A 23,982-nucleotide genomic window follows, 5' to 3' on the forward strand; every position below is an offset into this window, starting at 1 on the left:
CACTTGGTTTAATGAAGCCCTTTCCTAACAATTCTTCAAGTTTAGCTTTTAACTCTCTCAACTCCACGGGAGCCATTCTATAAGGGGGTATAGAAATGGGAGAGTACCTGGTTCAAGATCAATGCGGAAGTCAATATCTCTATCCAGTGGCATACCAGGAAGGTCTGGGGGAAACACATCTAGAAACTCACGGACTATCGAAACCGACTCAATTGAAGGTACATGGGTAGGGTCATCCCTGAGATGTGCCAAGAAAGCTAAACACCCCTTAATAACCACCCTCTTAGCACGAAGAAAGGAGATGATACGAACCAGAGTGGAAGTGTAGTCGCCCTCCCACACTAACGGATCTGTCCCAGGCTTGGCTAACGTCACAGTTTTAGCATTACAATCCAAGATCACAAAATTCGGAGAAAGCCAAGTCATACCCAGAATTACATCAAAATCAACCATTTCTAAGATAACCAAGTCTACATAAGTATTGCTCCCCACAAAAGTCACCAAACAAAACCTATATAATTTTTCAACTATCATAGACTCACCCACCGGAGTAGACACACAAATAGGTACGTCAAGCAATTCATCATTTAAATTAAGACCAGTAGCAAATGAGGAAGATTCATATGAAAATGTGGAGCCGGGATCAAATAAAACAAAAGCCATACAATCACAAACCAAAAGATTACCTGTACTAACACCATCAGATGTCTCCGCTTCAGACCGCCCAGGAAAGGCGTAACAATGGGCCCTATCACCTGTTTGCCCGTTGCCCCTACCATGCTGCGCCGCAGTAGTTCCAGTTTGCCCGCCAACCCTATTGGTATGGTGACCACCATTACCTCGGCCACCACGTTCTCCAGAATAGCGGCCTCTTCCATGACCACCTCTACCTCTAACTATTGGAGGTCTGTAACTCTATTTTGGACAATACCTCTTAATGTGTCCAGTCTCCCCACATCCATAACACTCTCCGGATTCAAGCATAGGTCTCTCAGAGAAGTGTTGACCGGTCTGAGGTGGACCCCCAACTACAGTCTGTAGTGAAGACTGAATTGGTCGGACTGAGTAACCTCCTGAACCCTGTCCTCTAGAGTAAGAACCATTAAACTCACCTCCCTTACGAAACCTTTTGGATGTCGATTCCATGGTGAAGTCATCTGGCTTCACTCCCTCTACCTCTATCACGAAGTCTACCACTTCTTGAAAGGATTTCGCTGTAGCCACTACCTGTAAGGCTGAAATTCGCAACTCTGATCTCAACCCCTTCACAAAGCGGCGAATCCGCTCTTGTGGACTGAAACATAGTTGGGTGGCATACCGGGATAATGCACGAAACTTAGCCTCATATGCAGTAACCAAAATCCTACCTTTCTCTAGGCTCAAAAACTCATCTCTTTTCCTATCCCTCAAAGTCCGGGGGATATACTTCTCAATAAATAATCTAGAGAATGATGCCCAAGTCATAGGTGGTGCCTCTGTTGGTTGACACTCAACATGTGACCGCCACCACATTTTGGCGTTCCCTTGAAACTGATAAGTCACAAACTCAACACCAAACCGTTCTACTATACCCATCTTGTGTAGTAGCTCATGATAGTCAACCAGAAAATCGTAGGCATCCTCAGATTGAGCACCCTTGAAGACTGGAGGTTTCAATTTCAAGAACTTACTGAAAAGTTCATGCTGATCATTTGTCATTATAGGCCCTGTAGTCAGATGAGGAAACATGCCTATTTCCAATGAGGCATCCATGAGGGGAGCCACAGTAGCCGCATGTTGTACCTCCGGAACCTGAGGTGCTGGTGCAGAAAACACTGGAGGTGTCTGGCCTTGGTCAGATAACCCGCTAAGATAAGCAAGAACCTTATTGATCATCTCTGGGGTAGGTTGGGGTGGTAATTCCTCATTCTGTACTTGCTCATTTTCCCCATCCTCCCCCTCTCTTACCACTTCCTCAGCCGGTGGAGGAGTCACTGCCCTAGTACCAGATGGGTTAGGTGCTTGTCCTCTTCCTCTAGAGGACGTCCTCCCACGACCTCTTCCACATCCTCTGGTCACTACTCCTCTTCGAACCACAGCCCCAGTGGCTGGCTCAGACGCTTCTTGTCTTACCGATGTGGATGGTGGCACAGTCGTTGTTGCTCTAGTTCTAACCATGTGCGAAATAGAGTGAAGATGGTCAGATACCAATTTGTATCACCTAGATACCAATTGGATCCAAGTAATAGCACGAAAGAAGAAAAGAAAGAATGGAGTTTTCCTAAAGTCTTATAGCCTCTCAAAGAAAAGTAAAGGCGTCCCCCTACCGTTTCTTAAGACTCTACTAGACTCGTTCTTGTGTGATGAGACCAATGAACCTAATGCTCTGATACCAAGTTTGTCACGACCCAAAACGCGTCGTGAGTGGCACCCACACTTACCCTCTTATGTGAGCGAACCAACCAATCTAAACCCCAATCATGTACTAATAATAAACAGAAAATAATGCGGAAGACTTAAAAACTCCTTAACAAATCAATTAATAACTTCTAAAAATTCAAACACTTATTATTATCCCCAAAATCTGGAAGTCATCATCACAAGAACATCTATCCTCAAATTACTAAAGCTAAGAGTATCTAGAAAGCTAAAATAAATAAAAAGCTAGTCCATGCCGAAACTTCAAAGCATCAAGACATGAAGAAGAAGATCCAGTCCAAGCTAGAAGCGTTAGCTCACCCTGAGATCCAGTGTAATGAAGACTTGCTAGAGTTGCGGTTGAGTTGAAGACGGCGGTACGTTTGCTGTTCTCCACAAATAACAAAGAAAGAAACACACAAGTAGGGGTCAGTACAAACACAAGTACTGAGTAGATATCATCGGCCAACTCAAAATAGAAAACAGTATAGATCAGATAATATCATAAATTAAACTACAATACTCAACATGCGGCATTTACAGTTACCATAACCCTTGGTCACAACTACAAGCACATCAATGGGGACTCACGCCTCCCCATCATACTCATTTGGGAATTAGTTTCATTAAATTGAGTATATTAACATCTTTCAAGATTCATTACCTTTATCCCTCTCGTGTCAGTACGTGACACTCCGATCCTCATATAATATCCTGGTACCGGAACGTGGCACCCGATCCATAAACTATCCTGGTGTCGGACGTGACACTCCAATCCTCATATACTATCCTGGTACCGGAACGTGGCACCCGATCCATATACTATGCTGGTGTCGGAATGTAACACTCCGATCCTCATATACTATCCTAGTACAGGAACGTGGCACCCGATCCATAAACTATCCTAGTGTCGGAACGTGACACTCCGATCCTCATACACTATCCTGGTACCGGAACGTGGCACCCGATCCATTTACTTTCCTGGTGTCAGAACGTAACACTCTGATCCTCATATACTATCCTGGTACCGGAACGAGGCACCCGATCCATAAACTATCCTGGTGTCGGAACGTGACACTCCGATCCTCATATACTATCCTGGTACCGGAACGTGGCACCCGATCCCCTAATCTCACTACATGTTCATCAAGACTTCCTTTATACCAAGGCAACATCATTAACAAAGTATATTAGGGTTTTCAAGATTTGCGATTCAATAGCTTCATCATGCTTATTTTATCACAATTATATAATCACATTCATGCAAGCATACAATTAAGCATGTAGAAGGGTTTACAACACTACCCAATACATATCATTCGCTATTAAGAGTTTACTACGAATAGCATAAACCATAACCTACCTCCACCGAAGAATTTTGATCAAGCAAGCAATTTTCCAAAGCTTTGTTCTTCTTCTCGTTTCTCCTCTTTCTCGTTCGATCCTCTCTCTCTCTCTCTTTGTTCTTTCTATTTTTCTTATTCAAACCCTCTTTCTTTTACCCTGATTATAATATAATTAAGTATAAAAGGTGAGGAATTAACCCACTAATCAACTCAAGGTTACCTCATTTAACCCCCAAGTAATTGAGTTATTAATACTAAACCACTAACTTTATAATTAAAGCAGGAATAGTCCAAAATGTCCCTTAAAACATTTAAAGAAATCCGACCCAGTCTGGGATTATGCAGCCTGTGACGGGCCGTCGTGCCTGCGACGGTCCGTCCTGCTGAGTCGTCACAGAGTTCAGAGACTCACTTTTTATTTAAGACCCTGTGACGGCCCGTCATGCCTGTGACGGCCCGTCATGCCTGTGACGGCCCATCATGCCTGTGACGGTCCGTCCTGCCACTTCGTCACGAAGTTCAGAGAGTCGATTTCAGTACTTATATTTCAGAATTCTAAGTATTTTGGAACGAGACCCCCTCGACGGTCCGTCGTACCCATGACGGTCCGTCGTGGGATCCGTCGTCTCAGCCAGTTTTTCAAGAAATAAAATCTGCTACTCAAAACGACTAAACAGGTCGTTACAGTTATTCATACCGATAACTTCTGCATGAATTCCATAAATTGAGTATCATTGAGAGGAGTTAATATCTCCATGTTCTAAGTCTTGAGTATTGAGTTCTCTATTCCTATCTTGATTAAAGAAGTACATTTTAGTTCTCAAGTTGAGTAGTTCATGCTCATCATTCTGCATGAACCTTCCAAGTTGAAAAATCATGACATCATCCATAAACATGAGACCATGATCCTTGAATCCATAATCCAATTTTAGGGAAGCTAAGATCAAAGTCAGAGAAATTAAAAGTCAGTTTAAAAGTTATGAAGCAAGTCAAACTGAGTTGTTAATGTTTTGAAAGAGTCTTAAACGGTCATTTTAACTTTGATCTAAGGATAAAGTTACAAGTCGAGCAAAGAGAAAAGATTTGAATAAAATTCTCAAAACCTATAAGGTACCTAAGTATTCCCTAAGAGTTAAAGTTTCAAGTTAAGTAAAGAGTAAAAATTGAGTTCATTTCTCTAAAAGTTATAAAGGGACAATGTATTTCCCTAAACATTGATAAATGTTTTACATTTAAGTAAAAAGGAAACTAAGGAGTTTCAAAACAGTTTTGAACTAAAGAAGGGAACATACATTTCCAAAAGGATCTTTTAAAGCTAAAAGCGTAAGTAAACTATCACAACCCAAAGGAAGAAAGTTTTTATTAAACGTATGAATGAACTAAAGTATGTTTTGGAAGTAGTATTGAGCACCGATGTGGTAATAAGAGTTCAGATAATTCAAGTCCCCATGTAAATCATGTAGTCTTCACTGGTATTAACGTGTCACACTTTTTAGATGATCACTTAGTTTTAGCCAGTGGATCTACTAGGTAGAGGATGCTCTATGAGACAACAAAGTGTAGGATAGTTCTGGCAGCGTGGGCCAGACGATGTATAACAACTTAGGCTCATAGTGGAGGTTGTAAGTTAGAGAAACTCCTAAAGTGTTAATTACATGGTTCCTCTAGGGGTTATTCTTAGTATGAATGGGGTTATGGGACTTTATTCATGCATTGCACAAGTAGACCTTGAGACGGAGCATGATATGTTTTTATGATATTATTATCTTGAGTTAACATTATGCTTTTAAAGAAATTTTCGTTATATTGCACTTGTTTTAAACTGATTTACATCAAAGTAAGTTCAATTAAGTATCAAAAATTAAGTATATTGAGCTGAATATCCATAGTCTAGTATCATATCGTAGAGTTCACTATTTAATCTCTAAGTTGAGTATCTTTCTCCTGAGTATTCCTTGAGTTTCAAGTTTGACATGAGGTAAGTATGTTTCCATCTTTTATTCAAGTATTAAGCTTATGTTATGTTTTATAATTCTCCTTACATGCTCGTACATTCCATATACTGAGTCATTTGGACTGCATCTTTTTGATGATGCAAACACAGGCATTCAGGATCATCAACAAGAGCTTTGTTTATACATTCCCGAGTTCGAGTTAGCCATGGTGAGCGTCCTTGTTTATTGAGGATTTCATTCACTTTTCAGTTTAGTTAGGAGGTCATGGGTCTTGTCCCGACTTCCATCTTTATCTATTATAGGCTTTATCGATAGTCAGTTTAGTTAAGGAGTCTATATTTTGCATTTATTTTATTGAAGGTTTTAAAGACCAAAGTTGCCTATTTTATAGGTAGTTGAATATATTATTTTATTCGAAGTTGTTAATTTGATTTAAAGCTTCTAAATTCGTGTTTATAAATTTTATTTCAATTTTTTAGCTTTGTATGGTTAAGTTAGTCTTCTACTTGTAGTTAACCAGGATGAGGGTTCGCTTGGGGAACAACAATGGTTCTTGAGTACCAACCACTTCGAGGGTGTAGGATCGGGTCATGACACATTCAATTTTGAATACATTACAAAACATTAAATAAAGCATGAAAATTTAATTCGAGATGAAGAAATTGTATATTTTTCATTAAAAAATCTAGAAGTTCATCTGATTTAACTTTTCCATAAATAATAACTTAGAAGAAAAAATAAATTATTTACTTTTCTATTTTTTTCTGTGTTCATCACACCTTTCACTGATTCAAAGAAAATGGGGGGTGGGGGTGGGGGGGGGGGTAGAGGTGTTTCAGAGAAAGATTAAGAAGCTGGAAAGTTCTTCGATGAAGAATTGGTAAGAGTCGAGGAAAGAGGTGATTGAGGCGGCTAGAAGAGAACGAAAAAGGATCGTGATGGGGTTCATAGAGGAGGTATAGGGTCAGAATGAGGGTTTCAAAAAAGGAAAAAGAGGTTTGGGGGGTGTTGAAGAAGAAGAAAGATGTGGTGCAAGTGGGGTTTAGGGCGGGAGGGGTGGTAGGGTGTATGGAAAATGAAGGGGCTGGTGGCACAAAGAACTCGGGGGTTGTAGGGTGTAAGGAAAATAGAGCAAAGAAAGATTATTGGGTGACCTTTTATGACTTGCCACGTTAGTTATTTGTGTGTATTCAAATTCACTTGAAAGGTGCTAAGGGAGTATTTAAACACCCGTATAGTTTAAGTGTTAAAGTAGTTTTGCTGCCATGTTTAAGGGTTTTTTTTTATATGTATTTTCCCATTAATTTATTTATTTTCTTGATTTTATGATTTATATTTATACTAGTAAATTTATTTAAATAATTTAGTTTTAAAAATATTTTTAGAGAATTGTTTGTTACCAAATAAATCCAATACAAATCAGTACAAATTTTAAATGCGTGTTGTTTATTTGTATATGACGTGTGTGATCTTTACATAATATATATATATATATATATATATATATATATATATATATTTGTCTGGTTATCTAATTATTTATATTTTAAAGAAATAAAAAAAATACATACATATTAAAATTGCAACTTGTGAAATATATGCATGAATGTAGATAGTTTATTAAATTTTATGATTGTTGGCCATCTTTTGATATTAAAAGTAGATTATTTATCTTTTTTTAAACTGAAAAATGACATTTGTGAGTGATAACTTTATTAAGATGACAATAATTTATCCTCAAGTAATTCAAGTGAAAAAATAGCAAACATGACAACAAAATTGTTGTTCTCATAGCTAGTTAGAAGACCATTGAAAAGTATATATTGTCCAATTATCTACCTTGGCCCACATAAAAAAAATTCAATGGTATAACCTAATAAAAATAAGCATTATATTACTAATCTATGCACTACTAATCCCTTCATTGCTAATCCATGCATTACTAATTCCTGTATTTTCAATTTTGTACCAAACGATCCCTTAATGTTTTAGAAGAGAGTTCATTCAATTCATTCCTAAGTTATTTTATGTTTTCATGCAAGATTTTACATGGTTCAGCTTCAAATGACCATATCCCTTAGAATATAAGGAGTTACGTAACCCATAACCTATTAGATTAAAGGTATTTGAATCTGTTTTCCAACGCCACAAATTTTTCTTCAATCCCATTTCTATTTAAAAATTTATGACCATTTTAGTAATTGATACAGTGCAATGACGAATTAGCTGACAGGAAACATTAAAAAGTTTTTTTTTTGTATTTTTACCTCCAACAAAATCCTAAACGAACTTATTGACTAATAAAAAGTCAAAAACCCATCATATGATCATCTTTTAACCCATCATTCTTTTATCTCTCAAACCCTAGGGTAAAACCCTAAGGAAAAATTAAATTAGAAAACTCCATGAAAGATCTTTCAATCTTTTTCAGATCGTTTTCAAAGATTCTTCTTCAAGGTAAGACCTTATCCAAGAATCATTCTTTCCAACTCAAATTTCTCTATAAAATTATGAACACTAATGAAAATCATAATTTTTGGCCATAGAATTTCAAGAAACTAATTCAAGAAATTTCAAGATTTTCTTGATTTCTCTCCTTAATGTTATGGTTTCAAGGCCTCTAATCAAGTTCTTCCCACATATTCTTCAAAAACGTTATTCTATTAGGTATCTAAGGCTATCATAGTATTGGACTAGTTTGTCCTCACGTCCTACATCTTCTTTCAAATCAGTCAAAGAGAAATCTAGAATTTTACCCTTAGATTTGTGTATTTTTCAAATAAGTTGATTTGAGTTCTTGAGTTCATGGTTCTTTTAAAAATTATATTCCCAATTATTGAGTTTCTATATTGTTATTAAGATCCTTGAGTTGATTTGTTCATGTTTATATTTTTCCATGAACCCTATTTTGAGTTATAAATTTTCAAAAGCTTTTTAAAGCCAACAATTCAATTTAGATTGAGTTTTTTGAGGAAGTAAAAATTAGTTTTGAAAAAGAGTTCTCTAAAACATGATTAGTATGAAAATCGAGTATGTCATCAATGTATGAACAGTATAGTATCTAGATTTACAATCAATTTTTATGCAGTATGACTTCTCGAGTCATCAATGGTCATATTATAATATGATTTTGATATGTTTTGTGAATGATTTTTCAAGTATGGGTTGAGCAAGATTATAAGGTGACTATGTATTCTCAGAGGTATCAATTTTAACATTGATAAAAGAGAAACTGAAATTTCTAAATAAATTACTAGCTTGAAAATTATTTCAAGAGCATATATCTCTTTTAAGAGGATAGTTTGAACAATTAATTCAAACCACAAAAAGATTTATGTTTTTAAACATATAATCATGAGTGTGTGTGTGTGTATATATATATATATATATATATATATATATATATATATATATATATATATATATATATATATATATATATATATATATATATATATATATATATATATATATATATATTATTGGGAGTAGTATTGAGCACCGATATAGGGGAGAGTTCAGGAAACTCACCCCCCCCCCTCCCCGTAAACATGTATGCCAACAAGGGTAAAGGTTTAATGACCTACTTCATCGTTATGGAGAAACTGATGGCGAAGATTTTGGGCAGAAAACTTTTTTTTGTAGTAAATTTGGAAATTCATGTCTAAACCGAACTTGGCCGAAATATGAGTAGGGGAGGTTTAGATAAATACGGTAATGCATGGGGAATATAATTATGAATTTTATCCTATGAGTTAATAACCAAGATTTTAAGTAGTATGTACAACTTTACATAATCGAATTTGGGCGAGTAGAACTTCAGAAACTGATCTTGGGGTGAAAGGGTAGTTTCTAAATGTCAAGGGTTGAAGATGTGTTGTGAAATCAATGCTTGAAACTCAAATTATAATCTTGTCTCCGTGCAACCCGCAGGGATGGGTCCGCTGTGGTGTTGAATACCACTGTGGCGGGAAAATCAAGAACTTAATCCGGGAAAAATTCAAAAATCGTCATTTTCTAAAAAAAACATCATTCTTGAGAGCCAGGAGACGATGGAGGGCGATTCCTGACAATTTTCCATTATTTCTAGCGCAAAAGATAAGATAATTACTCCCATAATTCGGGTGTTGATATTTAGAACTTAGAATCTTGGGTACTTATCATTGGGTGAGGGGGTGTATGAAGTTGAGGTGGAAAAATTCATAATTGAACGCTAGAACCTAGGTTGCGCCTTGGGTTGATAAATTTTAGTTTAATTTGCGTAAGTTAGACCTTGTATTAATGCATGCATTATTTACTATTTTATACCAAAAACTGACGGAAAGAAAAGACTCAAGTGTCTTAAGAGGATTCAAGCTTAATATCGAGGTAGGTGATGGTTTGATTTCCTAATTGTGTGATATATGCCTATTGATTTCTTTATTGTATGCATGCATGTATATGAATAGTGAAATATGAATCGAACCTAATGAAATGATTATGTGTGAACAACTAAATGCAGTGAACCTATTACTTGACCAAGTGACACTATGTATTGTTCATGATAGTGTGTTTGTGATTATGATTGTATTGATTGAATCGGGTGTCACGTTCTAACACATGCATTGGATAAGTGTCACGTTTTGACACATATATTGAATCAAGTGTCATGTTCCAACATAGAAACAGTTTGGGTATGTACTTCATGGGAGAACCACTTGTCATACTCATGTTTATATATATTCATATATATGTATATATGTATATATGTCATTTATATTATACAATGTATGTTGCTCCAAAATGATGAATGAATTGTGCATTTCATATATGTGTTGACTATGTTGTAATTACTTATATATGTATATTGTTCTTCTTGGAGTTAGTCGTGTGATTCGACTAGTACACTATGGTTTTGTACTGATACTGCACTTGCTATTTTTTATTATAAGCATAGGGCATCTCCGTGCGGCTACTGACATACCTCAGCTAAGAGATCACTGATCGAGACCGGATTCAAGGGTGATCCAGTTCTTCAAGGCTTCCATGGATCCTCTATTGTTTATTCCATAACTTTCGGACTCGGGCTTCATGGTTAGACTTCTTTTTGTTAGTTTTGGGATTACAACCCTCTTTCTAAGACTTGTAAGTAGAATTCACGTACATTGACAGCCAAGCTTGGGGTTGAATTTCCGTAATAGTTATGTTTATATATTCATTTAAGATTTTGGAGTTTAAGGAAACTCCATGTAATACTGTCATTTAAACCTACTTTCGTATATTCAAATATTTAGTGTTTTTGTTAAGTTGCTTAATTGGGATGTAGTGATTCTTCCATCGGATGGTTTGTATGGGTGTCAATCACAGTGATTTGGGTCGTGAAGAGCTGATCATACTTGTAGATGATTCCTTGTTAATTTTTAAAGGGTCTGGAACCAACAGCGCAACAAATTTTTTCAAAATTTTGCAAAAGGGCAACTCAATATATTTTGATACCAAAAGAGTAACATTTTATTAATTTTCCTAACGGTGTTAATTATAGGTTTTTAAATTGAGGATAAAAAATACATGAGCCTTACAAAGCTATAGTTTGTAACAAAATGTTGTCCGTTATGTACTAATGTCATTCGACCTACATCCTTTCATGATGCAGATATAGGCTTTTATGATTATCAACAAGCACTTCCTTGAGTTCAGTATATCTCCAGTTAGTTTTGGTGAGCCTCGTTGTATTTCAGTCGCAAGAGGACTTCAAAATTACTTTTCATTAAGTAGTTTTGAGGTGTCGTGAGTATTATCCCAACATCCTTTCTAGAATAGACAGGTTTGGAGAGTCTTTCAGTTTTCAGATATCTTATTTAAACATATATTTCATACTAACTATATTGGGAAAATGCATAAGTACCCCCAACCTATGTCCAAAATCTCAGAGACACACTTATACTATAGTAATGTCCTATTACCCTCCGAACTTATTTTATAAATAATTTTCAACCCCTTTTCGGCCTACGTGACACCATTATTGCCAACACGTGTTGGACAAGGAGATATTTGAGATTTAGTGAACCGTTTTAAAAAGTTTCTTTTATTTTGATGTTTATGTATTACTTCTCCATGGGACATCTTATGTAGATACATATTTAAATGTTCACTATTGGAAAGCTAATTATCTTCTAGAGTTGCTTAAATGCAGAATGTAATAATGCATTAAAAAATATTAGAGGAGACTCGTATTTGTATATTTTTCCGCATCCATTTCGAGATTGATTCACTCCCATTCATTCTGCATAGACGTAAATTGCTCCTCACCGTCCAATATATTGCCATCCCAAAACTCCTTAATCCTCTTAGAAGCTTTAAAATTAGGTTTATTTTCATAGGACTTTTGAACCATTGTCCAAGCACAATGTACCAGATCTAATGTTGATTAATGTTGAAATATATTTAAAACCTTTTTTTTCTAAAATATGTGTAGATAAATATTTTATACTTATTATTGAACTAAGTGATGTAAGTATTTTCTCGTGTTATTAGAGGTAGGAGTGTAATTTTCGCCAAAGGCTTGAGTCATGTGATATGCCCCTAGGCCATCGATATCAAAAATAGAATAGCGAAATAAATCCATCTTTGTTGTACTGAAAGAGCTGAAACCCGCTGGTGAGATTCTCCCTCTCTCTCGTCGGAGAGATAAAGAAGATAACATACAGAGAGAGAGAGGAATGGGATGAGAAGGAGATTGGGAGTGTAGTAGTTGCGATAATAGGAATTATGTGCTAAGATGTTTCTGCAATAGGTGTTAGAAGCCTTGTCTCCTTGTTGACAACAAAAATCCTCATGATTCAAATCGGTGTCCTCGAATTTGCGATTGGATTTGCACTGGAATGTATCATTATGATTTTGATCTATTTTTTCAATTCTTTGATTGATTGTGTGAAGTTACGAAATTGTAATATTTCTATGTATGTGAACTTACTGATAGATACTGATAGAGGTGATGTAGGAGTTCGATTTTAGTTGATAAGCTTCGGTAACCATTTTGGCCAAGTTATTAATATAGGTTCATTTTGTTAAGTGTTACCTCTAGGAAGTACTTTTGGTGAGAAATGGAAGCTAAGTTCCTGCTCATAGCTCATATAATAAGCTACCCACCAAGTAATTAGAAGTGTAGACCAATTAGTTCATATCCGAGTTGGACTCACGTGTGAAATAGTGGGTGCATGTGCACCCGTTAAAACATGTATATACTTAATTAAGGATCATATAATCAAATGCGCACTCTTAAAAACATAAGATGAGTTGCTGCATTGATCCAAAGTTGTTCATAGTGCTTTTTCGCAACTCACAAGCACACTGTGCTTACTTCGATTCTGGCTGTTAAATTTTCTTTCGTTTTTGTCATTTTTTTCAAAAAGTCTTATTAAAAACCTCAAGAGAGATTTTGTTAATATTTTTGACCAAATATAGTGATTGATTCTCCAAAAAACATTTATGATATCAATATTTAATACTTTTTAAATGAAGGAGTGAAATAAGAGAAAATTGGGGCTCTTGGATGAGACGACGTAAAAGTTACTTTACTTAATGTGTTGGCAAGGGTATTTAGTTGATATGATTCTATAGTCGGTTTGGTCAAGGTATTAATATGTTCATTTTGGAAACAGGTTTCTCAGGAAGTGCTTTTTGTAAGAAGACATAAGTTAATTTCCCTCTCATGACCCATGTAACAAGCTATGCCAAGTAAAAAATGTTGAACAATTCGTTCATAAGGAATAATTGTATAACCATTCATCAGTTACAGAAGATAAGAAAATGACTAGCAAATTTGGCAAGTTGCAGAATTCGTTAACACTATTGTCCATTTTAAAGTAACATAAGAACGAGAAGATGAACTTTTGTGGCAGTGTAGAGGCAAAGGAACCTTTAGGGTAAGCTAAGCAAATTTGGCAAGTTGCAGAATTCGTTAACATGTTTTATTTGGCTCCTATCTAAGGAAGTTTTTCTTACACAACACAATTTGATGAAAAAGTTGATAATTTTATGTCCGATCTGCATTTTTTTGTGGAAAAAAAGCAGAAAATGCTCGACATTTGTTCCTTCACTTCTAGATCACATGTCATCTTTGAAGGATATTCATTAACCTTAAAGGTTTCTCCTGGACTATGCTAGGAAAGGTTACAAAGGCCCTTCAAAGTTGGGAAGAAGGTGGGATTCTAGCAATAAGCAGAAGTACGTGGAGAATCGTACCAGCCAAACTATGGTGGACAATTTAGAAGGATAGAAATTCTAAGTGTTTTGAGAACATAGAAAAAAGTATGGAACAGATCAAACTGAAACGTATCTTGATTCTATGGTGTAATAAAATTCGGCCTAAAAATCATGTATCTATTATTGATATGTTAGATTTGTTATAGACATGGGATCATAGGATCTGGATTTACTTGTAAATATGGACCTAGCTCAGCTCATGTACTGATCTGTTTCTATCAATAGACACAAAGTTACTTGTTTAAAAAAGCATTTTAAAATTGATATGTTGTCGTGCGTATAATTCAAACGCATTATATAATATTAAGAGATCAAACTTGTATGAGACAAAAAAGACTAAAAGACAAAATATCTTTAATAAAAATCATTGCAAAGTACGTACCATTATTGAAACAAAATAACAAAATTCTAAAGAATAAAAAGAACACATAATAATATGAAAAATAATATGAGAATCAAATTTTCATTTTGATGGATAGACTTCAATAAGAGATATTATTCGATGATATTAGTGAAGCACTACATCAATTAGTTGCATCCTTTGATGGGGGTTGTGCGCTCCATTTTCAAGCTGAGTCAATTGGACATTTAACAAACCCTCAACAGTATTTAACCATTATTTGAACTTGGTCTTTTTCTCAACATTGACTGGTCCATGACCTCCACCAACCTCTAACTCTAGCCTCGTTCATTTGATCCATCACTTCATATTTTTTTCTTTTCAACTTTTTCCTTTGCATCAAAGTCATTTAGCCTAAATTCGTTTGAATCACATTGTTCCGTGCCTCTACAGCATCAAAATGTGCACCTAGATCTACTGTTGTGGGACATATAAAATGATCGATGACTACATTACCAGTCGGATTAACAAATGAATACGGCTTACCGGTTCGAGAAGAAATAAATATTCCAAGATCGACATCACATTCTCAAACGAGTTCACTTGCTTTCTTATATAAGCCTAAACGACGATTAGAAAATGAGGCTTACCGAACAACTTTTTTTTTCTATTTTCTCTATTGGAATTTTTTGGCGTTCTGGTGTTTTGTTACCCTCCATGCTAATATACAATAGAATAAGTTGATCAATTGTTTTAAGAAATATGACTTACAAAAAATGAAATATCATGACTATTTATACACATAAATTGGAAAAATTTTCACCATGACAATTAAATTTCAAGTCAAATATTTCAATGGAAAGTAATCTTTATTTTATAATTAAAATTATAGTAGAACATTTTTATTGAATTAACGTTCAATAAGATACTAATGAAATTTATCAACTGATAATTTTCAGTATGAAATGTTAAGTAAGTATTAATTCAATAAAAAATGTTCTACTGTAATTTTCATTATGGAAAAAAAAAAAGATTATTTTCTATTGCAATATTTGACTTGAAATATAATATCATGGTGAATAATTTTTCAATTTATGTGCATAAAGAGTCATGATACAAAAGTTGCTCGATATGACTCATTTTTAAACGTCGTTTAGGATTATATATGAAAAGAAATGAACTCGTTCGAGAATGTGATATCGATCTTGGAATCTTTATTTTTTTCTCAAAACGGTGCTCATTTTTTCATCCGACTGCTTATGTAGTCATCGGTTATTTTATAAGTCCCACAACAATAGATGGAGGTGCAAAATTCGTTGCAGTAGAAGTACGCAACAATGTAATTCAAATGAATGATAGGATAAATGACTTTGATGCAAGGGAAAAAGCTTCAAAGAAAATAATACGAATGATGGATCAAATGAACGAGGTTATAGTTAGAGGTTGGTGGGAGGTCATGGACCAGTTCAATGCTAAGGAAAAGACCATGTTTTGAAGAATGGTTAAATACAACTGAGGATTTGTTAAATATCCAATTAAAGCTGCTAGAAAATGGAGCTTCGTCCTCCGCATAACCCCCACCAAAGGATGCAAGTAATTGAGCTAGTGCTTCACTAATATCATCGAATAATATCTCTTATCGAAATCTATCCATCAAAATGAAAATTTGAATTTTGATATTATTTTTCATATTATTATGTGTGCTTTATTTTTTAGAGTTTTGTTTCAATAATGATACGTACTTGACTTTTATCACAAATATTTTGTCTATTAGTATTTTTGTCTCTTACATGTTATATCTCTTAATATTATATTGTGTGTTTGAATTATATACACGACAACATATAAATTTTTAGATGTGTTTTTTAATAACTGGTAACTTTTTGTCTATTGGGGCCATATTTACAAGTATGTATGAGAATAAAACGCATTCTTAATATATTAATACAAAATTTAGCTTCCAATCTTTGTAAATCCAATACGAGATGTTGATATATACAGAAAAATAGAGTGCTTTGGAAACCAAATTTAAAGAGACCCGAATTACCATGAGGTCTCATGAAGTACTACTAAATATCGACTTTAATTTTTTTTTGTGTACAAGAACTTGAATTATACTATATACCATATCATATAGTTTAAATAAATAAAATATTTACATAAGATAAATCTCAATTGAAAGAATATCAAAGTATTAGGATTCGTTCCTAATTCAAACAAGTAAGTAATTAGTACATATAATTTTTGTAGATTTCAAAATACTAAATATAAGGAAAAAAGTAAATGAAAATTATTGTCTGTTGTTATGTTTTTTAAATGAAGCTCAAAGAATTCAATCAACGTTTCTAAGGACTTCATGCTTTTCAAGTAATATATAAATTGGCTCTATCACTTTAGTGAGCTATGAATTTCCTGGTTATTTCTCTTCTTTTTTCTAACTCACTTAGGGTTTTTGTACATCAATTAATTACCTATATAGACAAGCCAAACAATGAGATTGAATATAGTATATGTTGTAATTAGGCAAATTATTGAATCCAAATGGACTTAATAAAGATGATGTAGATGATGTTCGTGAGCAAATCATAAACCAAAAGCTACTAGTACTTTACTATTTTGAATTGTCTTTGCCATATGTTGTGGTGGAAAAGATGAGGGAAGAGAGGCTAAGATGCTTACACTAGTGAGGAGGTGTGAGAAATTGGTTATAGAGGAGAGGTAGTGGTAGTCCAAAAATCATTTAAGAGAGCTGATATACATGATATGACGTAGTTTTAGGTAACCAAGGATGTGAACCTAGGTAGGAGGGTATAGAGTACACATATTAGGATAGAATGTTAATAATATTGTAGTGTTGTCTTGCGTGGTTTTTGTGTGCGATGATATTATTTGTGTTATTGTAGTTCTTGTGTTTTATTTTATTTTTATCATTGTTTATGATTGTTTTTTAACTATTCTACCCTAGTAGACCTTTGCACTGATTCCTTGTTATTTGCTATATTCTCTTCGTTTTCTCCTTCTTTATACAAGATATTGTTGTAGTTGAGCGCAAGGTCTTTTGAAAGTTGTCTATCTACCTCAATGAGGTGGTGGTAAGGTCTGCACACATTGTACCTTCCCAGACCTCAGTTGTGAGATTTCAGTGTATATGTTGTTGTTACCAAATATAGTGGAGGTTGTAATGCATTATTCATATTTTAAGAGAGATTGATTTGTTATGTTAAAATTTATGATAAACCTGATTTCAGCTAGGTTGAGTTTTTTATGTTTTCTCCTATTTGTTTTCATCTTGGATGGCGGGGTTGACGTGCGTATTCTTTGCTTGTTCCCTCTTCCTTGATGCAATGTATATTGCGTGTGGGTGGGGATGCTCCATTAAGTTGCACTAACAAGAATTATGCATCAAGAGAGAAGTACAAAAAGTGCGGACAACCAAAGGAGGTAGCAGCAATCCCAGCAATTGCAATCCCTGGAGCATATCTCCCATCTCATCCAAAATATTTTGCCAGGACACAAGGAGGTATGGAACAAAGGTTGAACATTGGTTTCTTAGGACATGGAGATCTCCAACAACTTCCCTTGAGCTCTAACATGTCTCTAGGGTAGGCTGGTCAATACCAAAGCCAGCCTGCTCATCACTATAGACTGTTGCAAACTCTTGGAGTTCCATATGCAAGCCAAATGAATCAGCTGCTTCCAGATCCAAATGGATGGCGTAATGGTGACTGGATCTGCAGTTGTGCCTTTCACAACTACTATTCTCGTGCTTAGTTATTTGCAAATAGAACATTAAATACATCCAATGTATCACAAAGCATTTTTAACTAGTCGTTTCATGTGGATGCACATCTTCTCTTGTAGTATAAAAAATGCAATGTGTCTGCACCTCCAGCTTCATCGTCTTCTCTTGCCAGTACCCCTATTACAGGTTTGCACATCATAAATCTTTCATTGGTTTTCTGTTAAATTAATAAGTAAATATCACAAGCTTATACTTTATGCAAAAGAAGTATATATATATCAGAATGCTTATGCAGTCAATGTATTTATTTTTATTTTTTGTTGTTACCCTTCACCTTAGATCCCTACTTTGTGCTACCTTGGTTACTCAAACCCGCAACCGCAGGGTTGGAGGTGGAGTGTGCTTACACTTGAGGAGCCCTCGCTTGTCACAGTCACTGTCCTTGCTGCGATCTTTTTAACTATTTCTACTTTATAGCTGACTAGTTTTCCTAGTTTCATTTTAGTTCTTTCAAAATCATTGGAACCTATACATGAATAACATATATTGAGCAAGGGCTTCCAATTAATTTTACTGTTCTTGGGAGGAAAAATTGATTTAAAAATTTGGACATGATGTTTCTGAGCTGAATAACTTTTTAAAAATAATTATTTTTTTCCAGTAATATGGGGGGGGGGGAGATCAAAGGGAAGCCGTAAGTTATGAAGCTCTTGGAACAAAGCGATTAGCATCTGAGGAACTTGTTCATGATTGGGAAAACAAGAGTCTGAATGCAGGGTATGTAGGGAACCATCTTCTGGTATTGATATCGATAAATTGATGTTATGGATTGTTTGGTTGACATTCTTACTTTCTTTTTTTTGAACTTTTAGACATTTGGGTGTCAACAACGCTATGTAGGAGCAGAATGGATGGGTGATTCAGAGGAAAATCATATAATTGCAATCCCTTGAGAAAACTCAATGGTTTTTCCTTTGCAAGCCAACATACAGATTCCTCGTGTACCAGCAGCAACTACACTCCTTGGTAACGGGTAAGATTTTATTATCTACTTACGCTTTTGTGTTATTTAGACTGACTAGTGGAGGCAACCAAAGATACTCACATTCATTTTGTAAAATAGTAGTGCAACAATCACAGGATAATTTGTTCCTAAACACCAACAAATTATAACGTCATTCAGAGTTTTTCGGTCATATCCAGGGGGTACTTGTGCATTTTTCCGATATAAAATAAAGTTTCATGATTTGCCTATATAATTTCTTATAATTAAGTGATCTTTTAAATATACAAAAAAATACATAATTATCACATTCAACTATAACACTTTTTTTAAAAATATACTTGAACTTTGTTAATGTCCTAGTAATTCCTTAAACTATTTAAAAGCAGTAAAAATGTCCTTTTTCGTCAACCCCAACTTTTTGAAGGGAAGTGAATACACATACAAATTGATACTTACCATGTGTCAGTTATTTTATTTTAATGTTTTAACTTTTTTTAATTGCATATTTTTATTTTTTATACTATGTATTTTTTAAAAAATCCATTTTCTTTCTTCTACAATGTTCAACACAGCCGGTGACCTCTTCTTTCTCACGGCGATGACGATTCTCTGCCATAGACACCACCCACCACACTTTAACATCATCTAAACCATTTTCTCTAGCAAATCAAAAATAAAATTGAAAAATATAACTCTATCAAATCTTCGGCGCTTCTTGTTAGATCGTTCAACCATTTTTGTGTACTTCTCCTTTATTTTTTTTTTTGCTGAAAATTTAATATTTATTGTATCAATCAAAACTGAAATTCTCCCTCTGACTCAGATATGATATTTGTTACTTGATTAGAACCTGGCCTCGCGATTCTCCCTCAGTCATTTGTCAAATTTTTGATGCTTCTCTCACCTGCCATTTCCGGTCTTGCTCCGCAACATCTCTCAGCTTTCATCTCTTTCTTTGTCAATAATCTCCATTAGTTTGAGGTTGCGGAGGAAGAGACAAAGATGAAAGCTGAGAAAGGTTGCGGAGGAAGATCGGGGTAAAAGAGAAAGAGATGAAAACTGAGAAAGGTACCCAATAATCTCCATGAGTCTGGGTAAAAGAAAAAACAATAATAATTTTAAAAAAAACATAAAACAAATAAAATAAAAAAATGATATTTTAATTAAATAAATGTTAAAATAAAAATATAACATATTTTGTTATTTATATCACTCACCAATAGCGAGTCCATTATACTATATGTGCCACATAGGATCATAAGGGGATAATAAAACCACTCTAAACTAGAAAAAGAGGGTATTAGGACCTTTTTAAAGTTTCAGTGTGATTTTAAAAGAAGTGTTATAGTTGAATGGCAATGATATATTTTCTCTTTTAAATATAAAATCTGGTGTTTGTTATTTGGTTTGAGTTTTCTGTGTATATATATTTCATGAAGAACTAAGGAAAAAAGATGATGAAATTCTTTGATTTGAACTTTAAGACATTTGAGTATCAACAAGGCTATCAAAGAGCAGAATAGATGGGGAATTCATGCAAAAATCAACTAATTGCAATCCCTAGAGAAAACACAACGGTGCTTCCTTTGCAAACCAATATACAGATTCCTCGTGTACCAGCATCACCTACACTCCTTGGTAAAGGGTAAAATTTTACTATCTAGTTATGCATCTTGGTTATTTAGACTAACTAGTGGAGGCAACAGAAGATACTCACATTTATTTTGCAAAATAGTAGTGCAACAATTACCGCATAATTTGTTCCTAAACACCACAAAATTAAAACTTTATCGAGAGTTTTTTCGGTTATTTATAGGTGGTTATTTGTGCATTTTCACGATATAAAATAAAGTTTAATGATTTGGATATATAATTTCTTAAAATTACGTGATCTTTGAAATATAAATACTTATAATATTTCATTTTTTTTGTAGTCAGTCTTTGAAAACATTTAACTAATATATTTTATTGTAGTCTATCATGAAGCATAAGAAAACATTAGAATGCAAAAAAACTTCACTAGATAAAATAGAAAACGAAGTTGCTCGATATTCCTTATTTTTTAAACGTCCTTCATGATTATATAAAAATGGCAGTAAACTCGTAAGAGAATCTGATGTCAATCTTGGAATTGTTCTTTCTTCTCCATCTGGTAAACATTATTCATTTGTTCACCCGACTACTCATGTAGTCATTGAACGTTTTATAAGTACCACAACAAAATTAGGTGTAGGTGCATAACTCGTTGCTGCAGAGGAACGCAACAGGGAAATTTAAAACAACGATAGGCTAAATGAATTAGATGCAAGAGAAAAAGTTTCTTAGGAAAAATATGTTTATAAATTAAATGAATGAGGCTAGAGTTAAATGTTAGTGGGAGTCGATGGATCAATTCAATGCAGAGGACATATACCAAGTTTGAAGGTATCATGAATACCACCGAGGAACTCTTAAATGCCCAATTAAAGCAACTAGAAGATGGAGCTTCGTCCTCCTTACATCCCCCACCAAAGGATGCAAATAATTGATATTTATACTTCATAAAGTCATCTTCGGATAATATCTTTTATCGAAGCTATATGCAATACTTTAATTCATATTAATATTTGTGCTTTACTTTATTTTTTTATATTCTTTAAATTATGGAGCATTGCATGTACTTTGCAATGATTTTATATAAAGATATCTTGTGTATTAGTATTTTTGTCCCCTACATGTTAGGCATTTTAATATTGTATTATGAGTTCAAATTACATGCATTATAACATATTAATTTCTTTGTGTCTGTAGAATATATTTTAACAAACTCGTGTTGAAATAATTATTTGAGAAAATAAAGGTGCAAACATTATATGTTAATAAAAATGACTCAAATACGAAATGATTTGTTTTTTTATAACAAAGGAATTCGGTCATACTACATAAAGGAAACATTTATGTCTCCTAGTCTTATTTCAAATAGTTCGTCATCTGGATATTCTTAGACAAACATATATTCATCATATTTTTTGTTTATGTGGTTTTTGAACCATCATTCGGCTATCAAGATTCAGACAAATGAAAAAAACCACTTAGGATGTCACATCCAGAGAGCACCCCCAGATGCGACTAGCGTTTTCGTCCTCTAAGAGGACTCAGACAAACCCTTAGAGTTCGTCATAACATGTCATCAATTAAAAATGCGGAAAATTAAAAATTTATGCATATACTAAGTGAGGTATACTTAGACCTTTCACATAGAATCTTACTTAGGCTTTTATTATAGAACCATGATAACATACATACGATATTCAAAAACTTGTCTCACAGATAAACCATCTAAAGAGTATGAGATGGACTTAGCCAATAAAATGTCAATACGCCATATAGGCCTAACTACAATGAAATCCAAAGAACATAAAACGGAATAAAGAGTATTCTTAAAAAGTACTAAAGTATTCATATGATAGAATAATGAAAATATAGCATCCCCGAACATGAGGACCTACCAACACTTGGAGAAAGAATTACATGCTTCTTCAATCGACATTCTTAATCATCAATAGTCGGACCCTACATTTTTAGTAATATTAATTAAGGGGTAGAAAGGCCACCTGTACTAAGTATGGGTATATGAACATAAACATTTAAGGACCTGCATGAAAAATACCATTTCTTTAGAAAGCATGCTATGTCAATTGAAAGCCTTTATTAACATACAAAGAAAGCATATATAAGATAAGGATCACAACAACATAAAGCATGATCATTACCAAAGACATAACATTATAAAATCATATTAACATTTCATGTTCAATAGTGCTTATCAACTTAACATTCAAAACACTTGCCAATTATCTCATCCCAAGGCTACAAGTGCAATGATCATGTGAAGCGCCATAACCACACATAATCAAGTAAACAAGTTAGGAGACCATAAGTAAAGATTTTCTTCATATGAAAGGTACTGAGCATGTAGGAGTAAAGCTGAAATAAAACATAACTGAACAGGCACAAAAACAAGTATAATAATCTGAACGTGATGTGCTGATTTATGAGCTAACTAGATGAAATGACATATTTATAACATGCTGAAACTGAATACTGAATATACAGATAAATGGTCAATGTAGAGAGTCTGACTGAACTGTGAGAGCTACTAATAACTGATAATAAACCGATAATAAAACTACATGAGCTAAATGTAGAGTCCGATGTATACGCCCCATCAAGAGGACCCAATATACCATGCCAAAGGTATAAAGGCATGCTGGCGTGATCACTAAACTAGTTGCCCACAGAGGGGACTTCCAACCTAATTGGCTAATAGTTCATGGACTATTAGGTATGCTAAACCCTCGTCCAACTCGGTATTAAGCTACTCCCATGAATTCTGTAAAATTAATAATTATGTCTGAGTTTCTATAAATAATGGATAGCTCAAAACTGAACATGCAAACTGACAATGCAACAATTAGTCTGGTAATTGTGCATTTATAACTGAGGCTTGTATATCTGAGGTGTCTGAAATATATGACCTAGCATGTGTAATTCAAGAAATAAAGAAATACAAAGCTAGTGTTCGATAACTCATGCAATAAACTGAATAATACATTACAATCTGATTTGGAACATATAACTAATAAATTCATAAAGTTCTACCAATCTTCTAGAAACCCTAGGTTTAATCATGACAATGAAATCAAGAATCTGACTGAAAAACTAGGGATCTAATGGGTGAAAGGAACCCTCTAGTAAAATCCTACATTCCTGGTAATGAAATCCACGGAAAAATACTTACGTCTTGGGGCTGGAACTCCTGGAGCTTGTGGCGTTCTTGAACTAGGGTTCTTGAGTTTTTTTTGTCCTCTCTTGCTTCTAATTTTTTATGTTTTTATTTAATTATTTGACTTAAATATGTTTTAATCATGTTTCTAGGCTTAAATGACTAAAATCTAATGATTTAGGGTCAA

General features: G+C 34.3%; 1 pseudogene; it reads left to right on the forward strand.

The window, feature by feature from the left end:
- Positions 1-12,396: 12,396 nt before the first annotated feature.
- LOC101259297 (uncharacterized) lies at positions 12,397-20,005 on the forward strand (annotated as a pseudogene).
- The last annotated feature ends 3,977 nt before the right edge of the window (positions 20,006-23,982 follow it).

This window comes from Solanum lycopersicum, chromosome 10 (assembly GCF_036512215.1).
Source record: "Solanum lycopersicum chromosome 10, SLM_r2.1".
In the NCBI taxonomy this organism is placed as follows: domain Eukaryota; kingdom Viridiplantae; phylum Streptophyta; class Magnoliopsida; order Solanales; family Solanaceae; genus Solanum; species Solanum lycopersicum.